This window comes from Salvelinus namaycush, chromosome 23 (assembly GCF_016432855.1).
Source record: "Salvelinus namaycush isolate Seneca chromosome 23, SaNama_1.0, whole genome shotgun sequence".
NCBI classification, from domain to species: Eukaryota; Metazoa; Chordata; class Actinopteri; order Salmoniformes; family Salmonidae; genus Salvelinus; species Salvelinus namaycush.
This window is the reverse complement of record NC_052329.1, coordinates 22,932,314-22,955,699: the sequence shown is the minus strand read 5'-3', so window position 1 is coordinate 22,955,699 and position 23,386 is coordinate 22,932,314. Positions and strand designations below refer to the sequence as shown.

General features: G+C 39.3%; 2 long non-coding RNA genes across 2 annotated transcripts; both read left to right on the top strand.

The window, feature by feature from the left end:
* Positions 1-5,194: 5,194 nt before the first annotated feature.
* On the top strand, positions 5,195-9,293 carry LOC120018705. The gene is made up of 3 exons (XR_005472241.1): positions 5,195-5,298; positions 8,580-8,723; positions 9,012-9,293. It is a non-coding gene; the product is annotated as an uncharacterized LOC120018705 (long non-coding RNA).
* A 2,142-nt stretch (positions 9,294-11,435) lies between these two features.
* LOC120018004 lies at positions 11,436-13,958 on the top strand. The gene is made up of 6 exons (XR_005472174.1): positions 11,436-11,691; positions 12,514-12,606; positions 12,754-12,860; positions 12,957-13,000; positions 13,176-13,335; positions 13,759-13,958. It is a non-coding gene; the product is annotated as an uncharacterized LOC120018004 (long non-coding RNA).
* Positions 13,959-23,386: the final 9,428 nt, after the last annotated feature.

Below are 23,386 nucleotides of genomic sequence, written 5' to 3'. Positions count from 1 at the left end.
GGGTAGTCTATGTTCTGTGTTTCTATGTTTAGGTTTGTCATTTGGCCTGATATGGTTCTCAATCAGAGGCAGGTGTTTTGCATTGTCTCTGATTGGGAACCATATTTAGGTATCCTGTTTTGTGTTGGGTTTTGTGGGTGATTGTTCCTGTTCGTGTGTTCCTGGTTTCTCTGTGTTTCCCTAGTTTCGGGACTGTAGCTTCGTTGGTTTTCGTTCTGTTTATTGTTTTTGTTCGTAATTGAAAAAGTATTCTAATAAATATGGATACATACCACGCTGCGCTTTGGTCCTCCTCTCCTTCCACCGACGAAAGACGTTACAAATTCTTTATTAACCGGAGATTTACGACCTCTGGGGAAATAGAGAAAGCTTGAGTGATAGTTGAGTTCAACCATTGGGATAAAAATTCTCGTGACACAGTTCCTCTCTTTTTCTTTTCATTTTTTATTTCACCTTTATTTAACTAGGCAAGTCAGTTAAGAACAAATTCTTATTTACAATGACGGCTTTCCCTCCCCGGCCAAACCCTCCCCTAACCCGGACGACGCTGGGCCAATTGTGCACCGCCCTATGGGACTCCCGATCACGGCCGTTTGTGACACAGCCTGGGAACAAACCAGGGTCTGTAGTGATGCCTCTAGCACTGCAATGCAGTGCCGTAGACCACTGTGCCACTCTCTGCCTGGCTGGTGCATTAATGCAGTGGTGAGGTTGTAACGCCATGCCATGCTCATCATCATTAAGGGACTGTATTGCTGTGAGGGACTGTAAAAGCAGAAAAGCATAATGGACCAGACATGATCAAAGAGAGGAGAGATAATGAGATCATTGTTAGTGCTATCCGGCTTCCTTGGGACGTCCCTACCCTAATCTTAACCATAACTCTTACCTTAACCATTTGAAATGTCAACTTCAATGGAGTGGGGATGTCCAAAGGTACCGGATAGCAAGGACCATGAGATCATGGCAATGGGAAAGACTATTAATGATTGAACACATCATCCCTCTCTCTCAGCTGAATTGATACAAAACATTACCATACATACAGAAATTGTTCCAGGTACTTAACAAATCCAGTATTCAGTGCAGTGCTGTACACACTTCAAATATGGTTTCAGGACACTTGGTTTTGATCTTCTAATTGTTTAGTTTTTTCAGCTTCCCTAATGCAGCTCCATATCTAATCTCTCATTTGGTGGGTAATGACGATGACATGACCCAGGTGTCTTTTGCTGCCATCCCTGTCCTAAAGCTTCAGCTCCAATTCAAAAGTGTATGCACCCATCCATTTCATTTTAGCCCACTTTACTTTTTCAAATGACTTCATCTTGTTACAGGACATCTCCATGTGAGGGATGCTTTAAATATGCCCTTTTCTCTGAGGAGAGGCTTGGGCATGTGGCAGATGCCCTCCTTTCTTCATGGGGCCCTCATTTAAATCATAGCAGCTGGGGAGTGCAGGGGTGAGGGGAGACAGTAGGGAGGGATGGGGAGTGAAGGAGGGGAATGTGGAGTGATGGGGGGTGGAGGAGAGGAATGGGGAGTGGGGGGCATCTGTTTGGCTCGTGCATAATCTGGCACACTTCTATACACTGGAACCCCAAGGCTCTGCATCCTTTGATCCACAAAGGGGCCTGCAGGCTGGGGCAGGGGTGTGCCTGGTCTGTCCGGCCTTTCCCCAGGGCTCGGAGGCAGGGAGTGGGAGCCACAGGGTAAGGGCGGGGGGCCATGGATGGAGAGATGGCAAGTTGTCTGCCCACAGACAGTGATGCTGCCGCGGGGGGTGTACAGAAGCACACGCGTCAGTCTGTGTGATGCTCCCTTTATTCCCTTTGTTAGCCCACGCTGCACTCTCTAGATGTGATTTTATATGCCACCACACATGGTAACCCTGGCATGAGTAACGGAGAACTGCAGTGGCAATTTCATTTATTTTCTGAATAGGTTGACGCATGGTGAGTGCGTGCTCTCCTGAGGCAGACAGTAGGCTAGACTACATGTCAGGTTCCTGCAGCTTGTCTTTGTTGTTTGTCCGTTGTAGCAGCATTTAAACAGGCCTAGAATGATTCAGGCATCTCACAAATAGTTGTATGAGTTCCAGTGCGCAGGAGCAATACTTCATGATCACAGAGAAAAACCATTGTAAACAATTGAGTAACAACATGCCACTTTTTAATTTAAGAATGCTCTCTAAAAGGTATTTAGTCTGTCACTGAATGATAAATTGATCATGTGTTCTGAGAGGGTCGTTCAACACACTGAGGTCTATCAGAAAGTGGGTATCCCAGTGAAATTGAAAGTGCAATTGTCCTTTTTATTGTGCTCAATCTGTTGGGAGCCTTTTCTTGGTGATGGTATAGGATGGCTCTCAGCACTCCCGTCCTGTTGCAGCTGGTAAGACGCTGAAGAGGTCTTGCCCCCCAGATTTGCATTTTTTTGTACCAGAGGGTCTGTTAAAGTGGTAGAGGGGCTCAGGGACCCACTTGTCAGTGTGGGTCCCCTTGGTCTCAGTGCTGCCTCAGGGGGAAAGAAAAGGAACCTCTCATCCTTGAGGGGCCTTTGTTTTGCCTTGACGGCTACACTGCACTCATCGTAATGGGATTATGGCTCCTACTGGAGTAGATTTTATATATATATATATAAAAGAGAGAGAGAGAAGAGAGACAGAAGAGAGGAGACGAGAGAGAGAGAAGTGAACCTTGAGAGAAGTGCCCCCATGTGTGAGAGGGAGCGAGAGAGAGAGTTGTAGTTCACCGGTCTCTGACTGGTGAGATAACTTGTGCACCATCAGAAAATGACTGGTGCAGGATCATCACCTTGTGGTAAGAAAGAGAATGGCCCGAAAGAACGTCAGGGACAACCAGGCTCGGTGGTCTCCCATTCCTAGTATTTACATTCTTTGTTCATGAAAACTAAAAGACACCAAGTTTCCCACTGCTTTTCCATTATGATCAAGCGGAATGCCATGGTTTGACAAGGCAGTGTAGCTTGTGGACAATGCTCTCAATCAGTCTAAATTATACATTTAAGCCAGCCTTCTGACCATAAGTAAGAGTTACTGTATAAACAAGCCCATACATTCTGCAGTGAGCAATCTAATTACGTAACCACGTCCATGATAAGTATCTGTTCCTGTTCTTAAGTATCTATTCCTGGACACTCCTCGGGATTCAGAGTATGAAAGGGAAGTCTTGTAAATCTTTTGATCAACAGGCTCATGATCTCAAGCTTTGTTTAACCGGAGAAAAGGAACATGAACAACATTTGGATAGATAATAATGATGTTTAACTGAGTCAGTGTGAACTGAAAGGGCATCCATGCAATAACTAGTGGAGTTTTACTCAAGGGCACTATCCTACGGTAAGGAAACTGTGGTTATATACCATCTTCATTTTCAGCATTTGTAACACTTTATTTGGATAGTCTCAAGTAGATGATTTGTAGACGTTCAGTAGATGTTCAATAACTGTCAACAACATTTCTACTAACTACCCACTAATCCTAGCCCTAACCCTAACCTTCACCCTTAGCCTAACCAATTGTGACCTCAGCATTTCTTGAATAATTAATTCAACCGAACACTTATCTTATGGCCAAATTCAAAACAGATACATTTTATTTATAAATATACACTTTTCAGCTTTAGAAACAAATTACAAATTAGTATGGAGTTCAGACTACAGTAGTGGCATTGATGACGTAGGTCACAGTGACACTTTCATAGTGACACCCTTTTGCATCCGCCAAAAAACAATGGCGCATGAGAGTGTTCTTGAAGAAATGGTAAAGTTTTGACTTTGAAGTATTATGCTTATTTTGGTCACTAAATTAATGAAAAATTAGGCAGAATAGGTTAACCTACTAGATTGTACATTATTGGAACACAGGTGTACATTATGGTGCCTCTAGAGCTCATCCTCTCAAACCTAAATCTACCGTAATGGCGGCAAAACATAGTTGAATAAACCACTAATAAGCAGCTTGATAATAACATGACTATGTTTAGTATAGTGCACTGCAAACATTAGTTTAGTCATTACAATCAATAATGACTAAAATATACTAGGCATATTTGTTTTTAGAAGGATGTCTTAAGGACAACAACAGCAAAAGCAGGAAGTGGTGCCGAACGTGAATTATCTTAATTTGCCCAGTGTGACTATAATATAACAGTTCAAAAACACTGTGAGTGGTGAAATATGCTGTGAAACCAACCGCTTCAGACTCCAGAATGATACTATGATGTTATTGGTCAGTTGTATTACTACCTTTTTGTTAGATTGGAAGCATAGCTATTTACTCCTTCGATCTTTCTTTTAAAAAACACCAGGTATTGTCTATATATAATTATGGATACATTGTGGCATATTACAGGACCCTACCCAGTGTGTGAACAATGCAGAGGCCTATTCATATGTAGTAGTTTATGAAACTGACACCTACCATTACTCACGAGATGCACTGGTATGTTTGTTTTACTTTGATTTATCATATACTTACTGAAAGAAGCTCGTAAAATACTTTCTTTGAATGACCGTAATGTCAGGACACTAACTAAATATTTAACTAAAGATGGTTATTTTTTATAGGTTTCATTGCAATGTGAGGATGACCAATTTGGTTTCAATGCGGTCGTGGTTACAGAAGAGGTGTCTTTTCCTTTATGGAGATGTACTCCATTTCTAAGCCATAACAGGTGAGTTGTCTGTACATTATATTTTAATTACCAGATAACTAAAAGATGTATGAGGTTTGTTCAACTTGGAGGGAAACAGCGATGAGCAGGTAGGACTATGTGGTCCTGCTATTATAAGCACTTTGAAATGAAAGGTAATTATTTTATTTTTAGACCAAACAACCTTGCAGAAGCAGACAGAGGTCTGTCTGGAAGTAATGGTGAGTTTACCAATTATTATCAGGAAACAGTTATGTAGTATATATCAAACCAATATTTGGCAAGACATGGATTCTTATAAAGCACATTTCTTCACCTGGAACTGCATTATGAATTCATGATACAAATTACTATGATATTCCTCTAATCTAATTCATGATACAAATTACTATGATATTCCTCTAATCTAATTCATGATACAAATTACTATGATATTCCTCTAATCTAATTCATGAGAAGGTTTATGCTTGATCATTGAGATTTGATCTTCCCTCATATTCAGGAGAAATGTTGGATCTGGTGGCAGTAAATGAACAATCTTTTCCAAACTTCACTCCAAGACGATCTGACCATGTGCATCTAACTCATATATATCCTAGTGTGAACAACTACCTCACTCAAGGTATGGGGCATGGGAACTTCAATAAGCACATACAGTACAGCCACAAGAATAGCTGTGTACTTAACAATCTTTGTCAGAATTATGTGACGCAATATACAGTACCAGTCAAGTTTGGACACACCTACTCATTCAAGGGATTTTCTTTATTTGACTATGTTCTACACTGTAGAATAGTAGTGAAGACATCAAAACTATGAAATAACACATGGAATCATGTAGTAACCAAAAAAGAGTTAAACATATCAAAATATATTTGAGATTTGAGTTTCTTCAAAGCAGCCACCCTTTGCTATGATGACAGCTTTACACACTCTTGGCATTCTCTCAACCGGCATTTTTTTTAAATTTAATTGAACCTTTATTTAACTAGGCAAGTCAGTTAAGAACAAATTCTTATTTTCAATGACGGCCTACGAAAGGGAAAAAGGCCTCCTGCGGGGACGGGTGCTGGGATTAAAAATTAAAAATAAATAAAATATAAATATAGGACAAAACACACATAATGACAAGAGAGACAACACAACACTACATAAAGAGGGACCTAAGACAACAACATAGCAAGGCAGCAACACATGAGAACACAGCATGGTAGCAGCACAAAACATGGTACAAACATTATTGGGCACAGACAGCAGCACAAGGGAAAGAAGGTAGAGACAACAATACATCACACAAAGCAGCCACAACTGTCAGTAAGAGTGTCCAGGACTGAGTCTTTGAATGAAGAGATTGAGATAAAACTGTCCAGTTTGAGTGTAGGTTGCTGGTAGTCACCTGGTTCATGAGGTAGTCACCTGGAATGAATTTCAATTAACAGGTGTGTCTTGTTAAAAGTTAATTTGTGGAATTTCTTTCCTTCTTAATGCATTTGAGACAATCAGTTGTGTTGTGACAAGGTAGGGGTGGTATACAGAAGATAGCCCTATTTGGTAAAAGACCAAGTCCATATTATGGCAAGAACAGTTCAAATAAGCAAAGAGAAACAACAGTCCATCATTACTTTAAGACATGAAGGTCAGTCAAACTCGAAAATTTCAACAACTTTAAAAGTTCCTTAGAGTGGAGTCGCAAAAAACATCAAGCGCTATGATGAAACTGGCTCTCATGAGGACCGCCACAAGAAAGGAAGACCCAGAGATACTTCTGCTGCAGAGGATAAGTTCATTAGAGTTACCAGCCTCAGAAATTGCAGCCAAAATAAATGCTTCACAGAGTTCAAGTGACAGACACATCTCAACATCAACTGTTCAGAGGAGACTGCGTGAATCAGGCCTTCATGGTCGAATTGCTGCAAAGAAACCACTACTAAAGGACACCAATAATAAGAACAGACTTGCTTGGGCCAAGAAGCACGAGCAATGGACATCAGACCGGTGGAAATGGAAATCTGTCCTTTGGTCTGATGAGTCCAAATTTGAGATTTTTGGTTCCAACCGCCGTGTCTTTGTGAGACGCAGAGTAGGTGAACGGATGATCTCCGCATGTGTGGTTCCCACTGAGAAGCAAGGAGGAGGGGGTGTTATGGTGTGAGGGTGCTTTGCTGGTGACACTGTATGATTTATTTAGAATTCAAGGCACACCTAACCAGCATGGCTACCACAGCATTTTGCAGCAATACGTCCTCCCACCTGGTTTGGGCTTAGTGGGACTATCATTTGTTTTTCAACAGGACAATGGCCCAACACACCTCCAGGCTGTGTAAGGGCTATTCGACCAAGAAGGAGAGTGATGGAGTGCTGCATCAGATGACCTGGCCTCCACAATCAACTGACTTCAACCCAATTGAGATGGTTTGGGATGAGTTGGACCGCAGAGTCAGCCAACAAGTGCTCAGCATATGTGGGAACTCCTTCAAGACTGTTGGAAAACCATTACAGGAGAAGCTGGTTGAGAGAATGCCAAGAGTGTGCAAAGCTGACATCAAAGGCAAAGGGTGGCTACTTTGAAGAATCTCAAATATAAAACGTATTGATTTGTTTATAACCCTTTTTTGGTTAGTACATGATTCCATATGTGTTATTTCATAGTTTTGATTTCTTGACTATTATTCTGTATGTAGAAAATAGTCAAAATAAAGAAAAACCCTTGAATGAGTAGATGTGTCCAAACTTTTGACTGGTACTGTACACTCACAGCCAGTTTATTAGGTACACCACCACGGTCACGAAAATTGAACGCTACTACAGACAGTGAGTCACGTGGCCACCGCTTGCTATATAAAGCAGACAGACAGGCGTCGAGGCATTCAGACACTGTTCAATTGAATGTTAGAATGGACAAAATGAGTGAACTAAGCGACTTTGAGCTAGAGCATTGTATGATCGTCGGTGCCAAGCGCGCCGGTGGCCAGTATCTCAGAAACGGCCGGCCTCCTGGGCTTCACACACCATAGTGTCTAGGGTTTACAGAGAATGGTGCGACAAACACCATCCAGTCAGCGGCAGTCCTGTGGGCAAAAACAGCTTGTTAATGAGAGAGGTCAAAGGAGACTGGCAAGACTCGTATTAAGCTAACAGGCGGGCCACAAACAGACAAATAACGGAGTAGTACAACAGTGGTAAGCAGAATGGCATCTCAGAACACACAACTTGTTGATCCTTGTCACGGATGGGCTATTGCAGCAGACGACCACACCGGGATTCACTCCTATCAGCTAAAAACAAGAAGAAGCAGCTCCAGTGGACAAGCGATCACCAACGCTGGACAATAGAGGAGTGGGAAAACATCGCCTGGTCCGACGAATCTCGGTTCCTGTTGCGTCATGCTGATGACAGTCCGGATTTGGCATAAGCAGCATGAGTCCATGGACCCATCCTGCCTGGTACAGGCTGGTGGTGGTGGTGTACTGGTGTGGGGAATGTTTTCCTGGCACACGTTAGGGCCTTTGATACCAATTGAGCAACAACGTTTCCGACATCTTGTATAATCCATGCCCCGAAGAATTCAGGGAATTCAGGCTGTTTTGGAGGCAAAGGGGGTCTGACCCGGTACTAGATGGGTGTACCTAATAAACTGGCCAGTGAGTGTATTTAGCTATGCTTTTCATCTTCAGGTGTTGGAGCTGTCCAGACTGCAGTACAAATAACTAAAGCAGTCGTATGTCATGGTAAATGTGGAGCATTTGATCAAGCATGATTGACCAAAAAAAATATGTTTTTTGCCCTATGTCTGCACTATTTCCTATGCATTCTTCTTAAATGTAGTTAACAGAGTTTATATGAGAAGATATTATGCTGTACCAGACTTGTGTTTGATCATCAAGCTTTTCATCTCCCCTCCAGAAATACTGGATCTGGTGGCAGTAGAAGAACAATCTTTTCCAAACTTCACTCCAAGACCTTCTCACCATGTGCATCTACCTCATACACATCCTACTGTGAACAACAATCTCACTCAAGGTCAAGGGCATGGCTCACTACAACAAGGTACATACAGCCACAACAATATCTATGCCCTAAATAAACTATCATTGAACTATAATTGTTACTACGAATGACGCCTGAAATATCTAAACATATAGTAAACCAAATGACTTAATCATTTGTGCTGTTATACAATCCAATACACAGAAGCCAAATGGTCCACTGAGCAATCAGTCCAAATTATGTCAAGCAATATATGTAGTTAAACTCTGCATTTTCATTAGTTTTGACGGTGTCCAGAGAACAAATAACTAAAGCCAACCTGCTATGTCTGGTTGCATGTCTTGGTAGATATGGAGCCCTCTTGACTGATCGAACGTTGGTATGAAGAACCGAACACGGTGGACGATGACAAACAGGATCGGGAGGAATACTGAGTTAAAGTGGCGTGATGTTGTCGGAGCAACAGCATAACTGAACATCACAGACAGCAAAATTATGTTCATCAGCAAAGGGGGTCATGAAGTGGTGGTTGTCACACAACAGCGTGCTAAGTGCTGATGTCACGCAAGACATCACGTTAAACGTTTGACCATAACATACACATACTGTAACCTTCCTATTTGTTTTGCTTCCTGCTCCTGTGTTGTTTGTATTGTACAGTGTGTAACGTTCCTGTAAATAATTATTAAAACCTATTTTAAGTTAATTAAGAACAAAAATGTGAATGTTTTGTCCCTCTGGTTCCTAGGGATAGCTGTCAGTAGATCTGTAAAGTCATTTGATCATTTTACTCACCACCCCTAATAACTCTTGCCAAACATGATGTTTATTCATAAGTAAGCAGTTAACAGCATATACAGTTGAAGTCGGAAGTTTACATACACTTGAGACATATACATTTAAACTCAATTTTTCACAATTCCTGGCATATAATCCTAGTAACAATTCCTTGTCTTAGGTCAGTTAGGATCACCACTTCATTTTAAGAATGTGAAATGTCAGAATAATAGTAGAGAGAATGATTTATTTCAGCTTTTATTTCTTTCATCACATTCCCAGTGGGTCAGAAGTTTACATACACTCAATTAGTATTTGGTAGCATTGCCTTTAAATTGTTTAACTTGGGTCAAACGTTTCGGGTAGCCTTCCACAATAAGTTAGGTGAATTTTGGCCCATTCCTCCTGACAGAGCTGGTGTAACTGAGTCAGGTTTGTAGGCCTCCTTGCTCGCACACACTTTTTCAGGTCTGCCCACAAATTTTCTATAGGGTTGAGGTCAGGGCTTTGTGATGGCCACTCCAATACCTTGACTTTGTTGTCCTTAAGCCATTTTGCCACAACTTTTGAAGTATGCTAGGGGTCAGTGCTTCTTCCTTGCTAAGCGGCCTTTCAGGTTATGTCGATATAGGACTCGTTTTACTGTGGATATAGATACTTTTGTACCTGTTTCCTCCAGCATCTTCACAAGGTCCTTTGCTGGTGTTCTGGGATTGATTTGCACTTTTCACACCAAAGTACGTTCATCTCTAGGAGACAGAACGCGTCTCCTTCCTGAGCGGTATGGCGGCTGCGTGGTCCCATGGTCTTTATACTTAGTATTGTTTGTACAGATGAACGTGGTACCTTCAGGCGTTTGGAAATTGCTCCCATGGAAGAACCAGACTTGTCTACCAGTCTACCATTTTTTTTCGGAGGTCTTGGATGATTTCTTTTGATTTTCCCATGATGTCAAGCAAAGAGGCACTGAGTTGGAAGGTAGGCCTTGAAATACATCCACAGGTACACCTCCAGTTGACTCAAATTATATCAATTAGCCTATCAGAAGCTTCTAAAGCCATGACTTGGAATTTTCCAAGCTGTTTAAAGGCACAGTCAACTTAGTGTATGTAAACTTCTGACCCACTGGAATTGTGATTCAGTGAATTATAAGTGAAATAATCTGTCTGTAAACAATTGTTGGAAAAATGATTGTGCACAAAGTAGATGTCCTAACCGATTTGCCAAAACTGTAGTTTGTTAACAAGAAATTTGTGGAGTGGTTGAAAAACGAGTTTTAATGACTCCAACCTAAGTGTATGTAAACTTCCGACTTCAACTGTAGCTATTCTGGGTACCAGTCTGTTTAGCTATCATTCCACTCTTTGCAACTAACATACGGCATATGACACTGAATACAAGGAGTAGAATGCATTATACGTCAGACGATTGTGAAATCGCAGACTCAGGCATAATGCAATGTCAGTGTGGGCCTAGAGTACAGCTTCAGGGGGAAAGGAGGGGAGCCTCTCACGCTAAACCTGGGTCTTTATTTAGCTTTTGAGTGAGTTTGAGCGTGAGCATGTTCGTTAGACCACCACTGTGCTGTGCCATTTTCTCATTTGACTTCAAGAGTGGCGAGAACAAGAATGGTCACATAAGGCTTGACAAGTAGTTTACCGCCAAGGTTGGAGTTGGAGTTAGTTATGTATGTTAACTTAATATGAATAGTTTCCCATGGCTTCATATTGACATTATAACAAATACGTGGAGTCTTACAAACCTCATCAAGTCAAATTAAACAATTAATGATGATCAGCAAAATGTTAATGGTTCCACAGTTCTGCTCTGCTCCCACAATCATAGTCTATACAACCCAGTTTCTTTAAATTAACAAAGTATGCCTAAAACCTGTGTTTCTCAATAATGATGACCATGGTAGTTTACTTCTGAACAAGTTTCATTTCCTCTTGTAAAATAACTAGCTACAGATTTAACTGAATCATGACACGAATGGGAACTAAGCAGCATCGCACAGAGCACAGTCTATGTTATAAAACCAGAACATATTTTTGAAAATTGTTTATTAGTGCAGTATTACTTATGCAGGACTTTGAACATCCTGTAAGTGCCTTCCGGGTTTTTAATTATCGATCTTTGAAGGAGGACACTAAAACAAGTTTTAGTTGGAAGAATACTTTTTCAAAAGCTCCCTGAGCATATTAAGCCTTTATTTGACTTGGAAATTGGACAATGAACAACATTTGGCACAGTAAGTAACTTATACAAGGATTCATGTCAATGAGACTAAGTTTTCAGACGGTAACAACCCCACGGTAAGGAAACTGATTTATTGCATGGTTTCAATCAGTTTCAATCGTTTTCATCTTAAATATTCAAAATACTGAAATGGCTTCCAAAAATATACAGTTTATTCTATAGTTACTAAATACTAATACAAAGAGTTAAGATTAAGTAAATGAGGCACAGTGGCGCCAAACAGTCACAGTACTAACATAGGTTGGTGGGCGGTACCTTTCTTAATCCACAACGACTGCAAACATGGCGATAAAACATTTTCATGCCGAAAAGGTAGTGTTTCGTGTTTAAAACTCAAAAAATATTTATTTCTCTATACATATAGAAATGAAGAATGTTGATCTACATTAAACATAGGGTATGTGCATACATGCATGTAGATTTTTGGCAAGATAGAGGTCAACAACGTATTGTGTGTGCTATGCTACTCAACAAGTGCAATATAATTACGTAACTGTATATAATTTTTGCTATAATTTCACAAGATATTTGGTAATTTTGCACAATAGTGTAGACGGGAGGTTTGACAAAATTTTAGACTATAGGGATCATTCGTACCTCAGGGCATGGCACAGGAAACAGCCTCGGAGACTACAGTCAAAGTCAGTTTTGGCGAGGGTAGCACATGCAGACCTACTACAATATCCATTGAGTTCCAAATGAGTAAACTACAACAATTTAACTATATGATAAAGAAAATTAACTTCTTCACTTTATTATGTTTCATTCAGTACAGTGGTTATTAAAGTTATGAATGCATTTTGTGATGTTGCAGACCCAGAGTGAGGCTCAGTGTGAGGACAATCCAGGCGTCGGCCCCTCTGAGGTTGAGAATTGTGATGATTGGCATCCTCACCAACCTCTAACGGTATTGGTTTCAACTACTAAACTACTGAACTGTCCAACTGCTTATCACTGAATTTCAAATGTTACAATAACAAATGAATTGAATGTGTAAATCAATTAGCTTATATTTTCTGTATCATCAAATAGCTGGCTATGACTATTTTTCTAGATCTCACAACAATGTGAAGAAAACCCCTTTGCTTTCAATACAGAGGTGTATTATGAAAATCGGTACTTTCCCCGGAGGAGGTGTACTCCATTTAACATCCCAGACATGTGAGTTGTCTGTGTATTTTTTTAATGACTGGAATGAACCAAAAATGTCTATATTAATTAATGTTTTATACCTAGGTCTACTTTTTTTCTTTTTAGAATTCAGAACATCCATATGGAGTCAACCATGCTTGAAAACAGCAGTGAGTAAACCTAGTGGAATTAAAATAGCCTACTAGAAAGTATTCTGTCTACTTGTATGTCTTAAAAATATTTTGATTTCAAAATCTTACCAATTGCCTGTGTGAACATTGTATGATATCATATTACATACTGTTATCACTTTAACTTTAATTTCTTCTAATCTACTCACAACAGCAGTGGTCCCATTTCAGACTGGGGTGGCTGCTGTGAATATACCTCCTCATCTAGGCTTCATCGCAATAGGACCATCTCCAACCTGTGTCCAGGCAGCTCTACCACATACCGAAGGCTCTTCCTCACAGCATTCACCTCAACACCAGCTACTTTGATGATGGTAGGGTTTCACTATAGTGAGGGGCACAAACGCACACAGATCAGCAACATTACTGAACACAAGAATCCCCAAGTGTGTATTCACAGCTACCGCTAAATGAAATGATACCACTCAGGAAGCACACCATCATGTTACGACTGACCTATCATAGATCTAAAATTTAGATAAAACTGTGGTGGTGTTTACTATACGCATGGAGTCACTCTCAGTCAGACATAAACAGCTGTCATGTCATACCCCGTTCTGTCCTGTTGCTGCAGCAGTCAAAACACATCAGGGATAAAGAGCTCCATTATCCCTGGAAGAAGAGATGAAGTGAAGGAAAAGGCTGCTTTTTACTGTATTTTCTGCTAATAATATGTATAAAACTGTCACACCCTGATCTGTTTCATCTGTCTTTGTGATTGTCTCCATCCCCTCCAGGTGTTGCCCATCTTCCCCGTGTATTTATACCTGTGTTCTCTGTCTGTCTGTTGCCAGTTCGTCTTGTTTGTCAAGCCTGCCAGCGTTTTTCGTCTCATCTACTGCTTCTCAGTCTCTCTTTTTCTCGCCCTCCTGGTTTTGACCCTTGCCTGTCCCATCTCCGAGCCCGCCTGCCTGACCACTCTGCCTGCCCCTGACCCTGAGCCTGCCTGCCGTCCTGTACCTTTGCCCCACCTCTGGATTACCAACCTCTGCCTGACCCGACCCAGAGCCTGCCTGCCGTCCTGTACCTTTCCTCCACTACTCTGGTTATCGAACCCTGCCTGCCTTGACCTTTCGTTTGCCTGCCCTGTGGCTGTAATAAACATTGTTACTTCGACCATCTGTATCTGGGTCTTACCTTGGTTCCTGATAAAAACACCAAGAGTGCTTTGGTGGTGGGTCATTCCTACATTGCGGTGCCTTTTGGACCACATGCATTTTGTGAAAAAAAGTATATATTTTTCATTTGTTTTGAATTTGATCAGAAAAAAACATGTTTGACTTTCAGAAAAAGCTCAGGCACTTAAATCCTAATAAATATGGGAATGTTGTTCACACATGGACCATGGAATATTTCCACCCTGTTAGGGACAAACACATAACTGTCTGAAAGTGCTAACAATGTGTCACGAATCCCGCCGAGGATGGTGCCTCTTCCTGTTCGGGCGGCGCTCGGCGGTCGTCGTCACCGGCCTACTAGCTGCCATCGATTATTTTCTTTTTGTTTCTGTTAGTTTGGGCTGATTGGGTGCACCTGTTTTGAGTTTAGTTTGGTGGGTAGGCTATTTAAGGGCAGGTAGCCCGCTGGCTTTTGTGCGGGCTTGTATTCTGTTTTTTGGTGTTGGATTGTGATGTGGATTTTATTATTTTCTCGGGACAGTTTAGTCCGGTGTTTTTGGACTCGTCTTTTCATGCGCCCGTGTGTTTAGGGCATGATCGTTTTCCCTGTCAATTGGAAAATAAATCCACTTTCTTGAAACCCTGCTCTCTGCGCTTGACTCCTCCACCCAGTACTCCCAGCTCTGACACAATGCATGTATATACATAGATTTAGATGTTCTAAGACATCAAATGTCCCTTACTTTATTACTTTAATTTACTTCAAATAATTATATATTTAAAAAAATATATATTTAACTAGGCAAGTTATTTAACTAGCAACTAAATCAATGATTATTGAGAGAAACGTGTGTTATTTTCAGAAACCAGCGCTTCATATGCACCACATTTTTCCTAATAAGAGTTTATAACAACAGAATTTGGTCAACATTTTTGCATTTGTAATTGATCCCTTCTATCTCTACAAGTTACCACAGAGATATACATAACAGTTGATGGAATTGTTCAATTATGATTTTTAAAACACTGACCTAACAGGGTGGAATGAAGCATAACAGGGTGGAAAGCAATAACAGGGTGTAACTAACACCAGTAATGAACAAAATATTTAAACAATTAAAGATATTTTATGAACTTTGAAATCTGTGAAATGGTAAAAAAAAATATATAATAATAATTTTCAATTTACTTCCTTGTCTTTTTAAAAACATTGTCAACCTAAGTTTGTTAAACAACAGAAAAACAGATTATTAAAACACGAGTATTGCATTAGAACAACATAGCAAGTTGTAAAACAATTGGATTGTATTTGAAAATCATTGTTAGTTCAAGTTTAATAACACTAATCAGGCATTTTATGATAAGCAGCCCTACTCATTTTGCTCTTAATAATTCTGGGCTCACGGTTCACGCTTAATAAAATGGTTATTCAAAAAGTTTATAAAATATGTATATAAGGATACATGAACCTTTAATAAGTAGGAGCTTCTAGAGTTGATATTGGAGCCTCAGCAGCTTCTAGAGTTGATATTGGAGACTCAATCGCTTCTAAAGTTGCTTCTTTTAAAAGTCAAAGCAGGGACAGGCCATGACCCCTCATCTCTTTTGGCAGGAACAGGCTATGTCTCTGTACTTAATGTGACCTGGCAACACACTTATCACTTGATGCATCTTCATTGTGCCTTTCACTGCAGTTTTTGGATGACAAAAGCCCACGGCTGTAAAAGCTGCTAGCCATGAATTGGAGATTCTCGTGGGTTTTACATTGGCACGTCTCACGGTCAGCTTCCGTTGGTGCCACAACCCAAAATGGCCCAAAGGTGTAGAGGAAAGAGTAGGAGATCGAGTCTTGACTTTCTGATAGGAACTTCCTGTGTAGATTTTTCATTGTCTGTCAGCATCCTTTTTTTGCATCTTCTGTTTGTTTCGCGTAACAGTTTGTTTCCTCCCTGTAGTCATGCGACTCACATCATCCCTTCTTGGATTCAGCAGTTGCCCAGATTCTCTTCGTCCACACAAAGGTACAAATATATCCATCCAATCCTGCCCTCTCCTTTGAAAAACCTAGAGTAGTCTGGGCGAGCCTTTGCATTCGGTACTACTTCACTATGTTCCCAATAGTTACTCTTGCAATCATCTGCCTCTCCTTTTCTTTTCTGGTGTTGCGATATTTAGTTCTAATGTTTTCAACCAATGATGAGTGCAACAGAAGGGTTCTTCTAATGGTTGGATGGACAGGAGGATGTTTCAGCATGGCATTCACTTTTCAACGAGGAGATTTGGAATTACCATTAATGCGTTGGAATCGCTTGTATTTTTCCTTTCTCCAACGTGGCTTTAAGTTTATTGATCTCTTTCGTCAGCCATTTATTTGTATTGTTGGTCTTTCTTTGACCTTGATGTTACATGTAAGGGATTAAAAAAAACGTTAACTGTAATCCGGTACATTACCAGCAAAAATATTGCAATCAGATTACAGATACTTTTGAAAAACTAGACTAGATTACTTTTAAATTCCGAAAGGTTTGCAAAAACAATCTTGACACTTCTCTGTTTTCTCATTGACATTCAAATCAGCATTGAAAAAAGGCGCACGTTTAAATTGGTTCCACCTGAGCGAGTCTGACCACAAATCAGAGAACTCTATGATGACACTCCAAATATGTTTGATGGATCGCGGGAGAATAGCAGGAATGTGCTTTTGTTGGCTACAGTCCAAGCTATGTCTTCCAATGGTACGACTGCTGTCGGCATCCAAAGATTATCCAACTTGAACAAAAGCTTGGAGGTAAGGATGACAACAGTGGTGTAGTCTACGGCGATACGGATATCACTTATTATTGATATCTACATAGCGCATTGGTGTGAATCACACTGCTGCTCTCTCATTTAGCTATTTGCGCCTTACGGATTGTGGTTGTTGTGGATGGCTGTTCACAAATCTGAATGTGTATTTGAACCCAATAATGGTTGAATTCAAGAAGTTTAAGCTGCCTATAAAGCATTGTTTTTGAAACCAGTTGACAGTCAGTGAAAATGCGCGCTTGCAACAGCTGAACAGTACGGATCCCATCCAATGGAATAAAAGTGGGGCTTTTTTTGCTCAAACCATAGTCCTAATGCACACATGTTCAAACTCGCACACCTTTGATAGACTTAAAAGGGGGCAATCTGTAGTTGCTACATCCATTTTTTGGATGTATAAATGATATATGCACTACCTGTCAAAAGTTTTGGAACACCTACTCATTCAAGGGTTTTTCTTTATCTTTACTATTTTCTACGTTTTATAATAATAGTGAAGACATTATAACTATAAAATAACACATATGGAATCATGTAGTAACCAAAAAAGTGTTAAACAAATATATTTAATATTTGAGATTCTTCAAAGTAGCCCCCCTTTGCCTTGATGTCAATGATAGTCCCACTAAGCCCAAACCAGATGGGATGGCAAATCTTTGCAGAATGCTGTGGTAGCCATGCTGGTTAAGTGTGCCTTGAATTCTAAATAAATCACTGATAGTGTCACCATTAAAGTACCCCCACACCATAACAACTCCTCCTCCATGCTTTACGGTGGGAAATACACATGCGGAGACCCACACTGCGTCTTACAAAGACACGGCGGTTGGAACCAAAAATCTCCAATTTGGACTTCAGACGAAAGGACAAATTTCCACCGTTCTAATGTCCATTGCTCATGTTTCTTGGCCCAAGCAAGTCTCTTCTTCTTATTGGTGTCCTTTAGTAGTGGTTTCTTTGCAGCAATTCGACCATGAAGGCCTGATTCACACAATCTCCTCTGAACAGTTGATGTTGAGATGTGTCTGTCACTTGAACTCTGTGAAGCATTTATTTTGGTTGCAATTTCTGAGGTTGGTAACTCTAATGAACTTATCCTCTGCAGCAGAGGTAACTCTGGGTCTTCCATTCCTGTGGCGGTCCTCATGAGAGCCAGTTTCATCATAGCGCTTGATGGTTTCTGCAACTGCACTTGAAGAAACTTTCAAAGGTCTTGAAATGTTCCGTATTGACTGACCTTCATGTCTTAAAGTAATGATGTACTGTTGTTTCTCTTTGCTTATTTGAACTGTTCTTGCCATAATATGGGCTTGGTCTTTTACCAAATAAGGCTATCTTCTGTATACCCCCCCTTCTTGTAACAACACAACTGATTGGCTCGAACGAATTAAGAAGGAAAGAAATTCCACAAATTAACTTTTAACAAGACACACCTGTTTTTTTTTTTTTTTTTTTTTTTTTTTTTTCTTGGGGTGGATCAGCTTAATATTGCGGAAAGAATGTTGCTTCCAATGTAATTGTCTGCATCATTTCCAATCCCCCATATTTTTTTGGGTAAATATATATATCCATACACGCATGCATACATATATACATATATACATACACATACCTATATAGACATACATACTTTTTTAAAGAATATACCTTTATTATTATTCCCCGCAACCCTACCACCGCTCCCCCAATTGGAGTAAACTAATAAACACTTCTGCTTTTACCTTCAATTTATACATCTTATACCTATTTTACAGACACAGACTACTTTATAATAGTTCTCTCTTGTTTGTTCTTAGTCCTTCCTCTATTTCTGTTGTCCATCCAATTTTATTTCCACTTGTAACTGTGCTATTTCACAAAAGCTCCGCACCTATACACATTTCACAGATCCCGTATGCCCTACATTGTTTATCTTGTTATTAGTCCCACCCTTCAGTTCTACTCAACCCTTCCCATCTATCTTCCAACATCATCCATTTCGGATTTTTATTTGCCATATATTTTTCAACTGTGCTGTGATGCTTCACAAAAGATTTGAACCTTCCTATTCTCATAGCTTCTACAGATTGTAAATTAAAAATAAACATTTTTGCTAAAATAATTATTATATTATTGATTGATTGACTATGGCTTTTCAAATCCCCCAGTATTGCTATCTGTAGCGTTAGTTCTAGGCAAATGTTGCAATTCTTCAGCCATTCCTGGACCTGTGACCAAAAACGAGCTACATATGGACAATACCAAAATAAATGGTCTAATGACTCTGCCTCCTCACAGCAGAATCTACAGAGCTGGGAAGATTGTATACCCCATATATATAACATTCTATTAGTTGCAAGAATTTTGTACAATAATTTAAATTGAAAAATTCGAAGTTTTGAATCCGGCGTTGTTTTGCGTATCAATTCATAAACCATGTGCCATGGAATGGGTACATCGAACATCTCTTCCCAACTATTTTGCAATTTATATGGCACAGCTGTCAGTTTTTTGGTCCTTAAATGAAATTGGTATATGTTTTTATTTATCACACTTTTCTTTAACCATTTATGTTCTTTAATACAGGGCCGACATACAAGTTCCTTACTTTTTTCCCCTTCTACTTGCCTCTTCCATTTTTGTGGTAATGCTGCAATTAATTGGTTGTAATTTTGGGTAGAGCAGACATTTCCATATGTCTGTGTGAGCTGCATGTGTGACATAACTCCACCAGTCCTATTTATGATATCATTCACAAAAATTATACCTTTTTTAAACATTTCTTCGATAAATACAGTTTTTTTATCAATTACTATATTTGAATTTAACCACAATATTTGTTGTACTATTTGTTCCGTCCTTTCAGGTGGATTAAACTGAAATTGCAACCAACTTTCTAAGGCTTGTTTAAAAAATAAGGATATTTTGGAGATTATTTCCTTTTCAAACAACCGAAAGTGAGCAGGTGTAATCTGAATAAAGGGAAAAAGGCCCTTCTTGAACATAGGATGAGACATTCGTACCAATTTACTAGAGAACCAGTTTGGATTTAAGTATAACTTTTGTATGACTGATGCCTTTAGTGAGAGGTCTAATGCTTTAATATTTAATAATTTCTGCCCTCCGAATTCATATTCGTTATATAAATAGGCCCTTTTAATTTTATCTGGCTTGCCGTTCCAAATAAAATGGAATATTTTTTGTTCATATAATTTAAAAAGCAGGTCACTAGGTGTAGGCAAAACCATAAGCAAATAGGTAAACTGTGATATGACTAAAGAGTTAATCAGGGTGATTTTTCCACAAATAGACAAGTATTTTCCTTTCCATGGTAGCAAGATCTTATCTATTTTTGCTAACTTTCTATAAAAATTTATTGGAGTGAGATCATTTCTTTCTTTTGGGATTTTTATACCGAGTATATCCACATCTCCGTCAGACCATTTAATTGGTAAACTACATGGCAATATAAAATGTGTATTTTTTAGTGATCCAATACGTAATATGGTACATTTATCATAATTTGGTTTTAATCCAGAGAGGATAGCAAAGGTATCTAGATCCTCTATGAGGCCGTGGAGAGACTCTAGTTGTGGTTTTAAAAGAAAACATGAATCATCAGCGTACAATGACACCTTAGTTTTTAAGCCACGGATTTCTAATCCATTAATATTAATGTTTGATCTAATTTTAACAGCTAACATTTCGATGGCAATAATAAATAGATATGCCGATAGTGGACAACCTTGTTTTACTCCTCTAGATAGTTTAAAACTTTCTGAGATGTAGCCATTATTTACTATTTTACACCTAGGGTTACTATACATAATTTTAACCCATTTTATAAGAGATTCCCCAAAATTGAAATACTCTAGGCATTTATATATAAACTCCAGTCGTACTTTATCAAAAGCCTTTTCAAAATCAGCTATGAAAACCAGACCTGGTGTCCCCGATATTTCATAGTGTTCTATTGTTTCCAGTACTTGCCTTATATTATCTCCAATGTATCGTCCATGTAAAAAACCTGTCTGATTAGGATGAATAATATCTGACAAAACTTTTTTTATTCTATGCGCCAAGCATTTTGCTAGGATTTTTGCATCACAACACTGAAGTGTAAGAGGTCTCCAATTTTTTAATTGGACTGGATCTTTATATATACCACTTGGGTCCTGTTTCAGTAATAACGATATCAGACCTTCTTGTTGCGTGTCTGATAATCTACCATTTATATAGGAGTGGTTAAAACAAGCTAATAATGGTCCTTTGAGTATATCAAAAAAAGTTTTGTATACTTCCACTGGTATGCCATCCAGCCCTGGAGTTTTCCCATCCTTAAAGGCCCCAATTGCATCAAGCAGTTCCTCCTCTGTAATTTGGCCTTCACATGAGTCTTTCTGTACAGATGTTAATTTTACATTATTAATAGGAAAAAAATCCATACAATTAGTTTCAGTTAGTGGAGATGGAGGAGCCTGAAACGAAAACATATTCTTAAAGTACTTTACTTCCTCTTTCAAAATATCATTTGGTGAATCATGCGTGACTCCATCATTTGTAACAAGTTTTAATACATTTTTTTTGGTAGCATTTCTATATTGAAGATTGAAAAAGAATTTGGTGCATTTTTCCCCATATTCCATCCAGTTCGCTTTATTTTTATAATGTATTACACTGGATCTTTCTTGAATAAGTTCCTCCATTTCTTTTTGTTTTTCCTCTAACTTATTCTGTGCCTCTATGGTACTGTTTTTATTGCTATCTAACTGTACTGTTAGTCCTTCAATTTCCTTTGTTAATATGGACTCTTTTGATCTAAATTGCTTTTGTTTTATAGATGAGTACTGAATTGCATGGCCTCTAAAGGCACACTTAAAAGTGTCCCATACAATAAGGGGATCTGCTGTACCTATGTTATGTCTGAAAAAGTCAGTTATAAAATCTTCTGTCCTAGTTCTAAACAATTTATCATCTAGTAGACTTTGATTAAATTTCCAATATCCTCGCCCACGTGGAAATTCTGTAAGAGAAATATATATGCCAATTATGTGATGATCCGACCGCATTCTGTCCCCTATCAACACTTTTTTAACTTTTGGTGCCAGAGAGAATGGTATAAGAAAGTAGTCAAGACGACTAGCTTGATTCAGCCTCCGCCATGTATATCTCACTAAATCAGGGTATTTAAGTCTCCATATATCCACTAATTCCAATATATCCATGACATTCATGATTTCCTTAAGTGCCTGAGGGTGATAGTTTGTAGTGTGATTTCCTTTCCGGTCTATAGAGGTATTTAAGACCGTATTAAAATCTCCCACTATAATAATAGAGTCTAGTGTTGCTTGTAGAGTTGATAAATTCTTATATATATTTTCAAAGAAGCTTGGATCATCATTATTCGGACCGTATAGGTTAACAAGCCATATTTGTTTATTGTCCAATAACATATTTAAAATAATCCATCTACCTTGAGGATCTGTTTGGACAATTTGCACATTTGGATCAAAATTATTGTTAATTAAAACCATCACCCCTTTTGAATTTCTTTGCCCATGGGAGAAATATATTTTGCCCCCCCAGTTCTTTTTCCACAAAACTTCATCTAAAACTGTTGAATGGGTTTCCTGTAAACAATAGATATTATAATCCTTCTCTTTTAGCCAGGTAAATACTGATCGTCTTTTCTTATTATCTGCTAAGCCATTACAATTGTAACTGGCTATACTTATTTCACCACTTACCATAATGAGACACACCTTTCATTCTTTTAATCAGAATATATTTTTGTAAACGTACTATTAAAAAGTAACATAATGATTGAGTGTCTATATAGTTGTACCATGATATTTGCATTTCTACTAAGTAAACCTCCAATTGGTCCCTACTATTCCACCCGCTAAAAGGCCTCATCTCGAGATGGCTTGTCATCCCAATGCCCGGTAGACCACCCTCGACCCCCTGTATCCCATAGCCCTGAACCGACTGGGATCCATTCTTTGAAAAGAGCATACAGTGCCATTTACCGAATTGAAGAAGATCAATTACCATATGCATTTCCATTGCCCTCACCTCGATTTGTATTATGTATATCTGTGGATCATCCTCTATTGTCCCTAACATCTTTTACTTCTTCCTTCGCAACAGTTGTGGGATACACACATACACCCACACACACTCAGCCCTTACCCCCACACAACCATAAGCTCACTTTCTCAACAATTGCACCATCCCAGAGCCCAACTCAAGATGGGTCATGATTTACAAATGCACTTGCAGTTGCAGCTGCATGAGAAGGCCTGCAAGACCGCACAAAAAATTAGCAAAAATTGAGAGATTTATTTACCATTGTCATATCCTAGATAATGGAGGTCAAATGTACACCTTATTCCTGAAACACCCACAATACGGCCACCCGTCATGACCATGTCCCCACGCATCTCCATGCAGTCCGACTTTG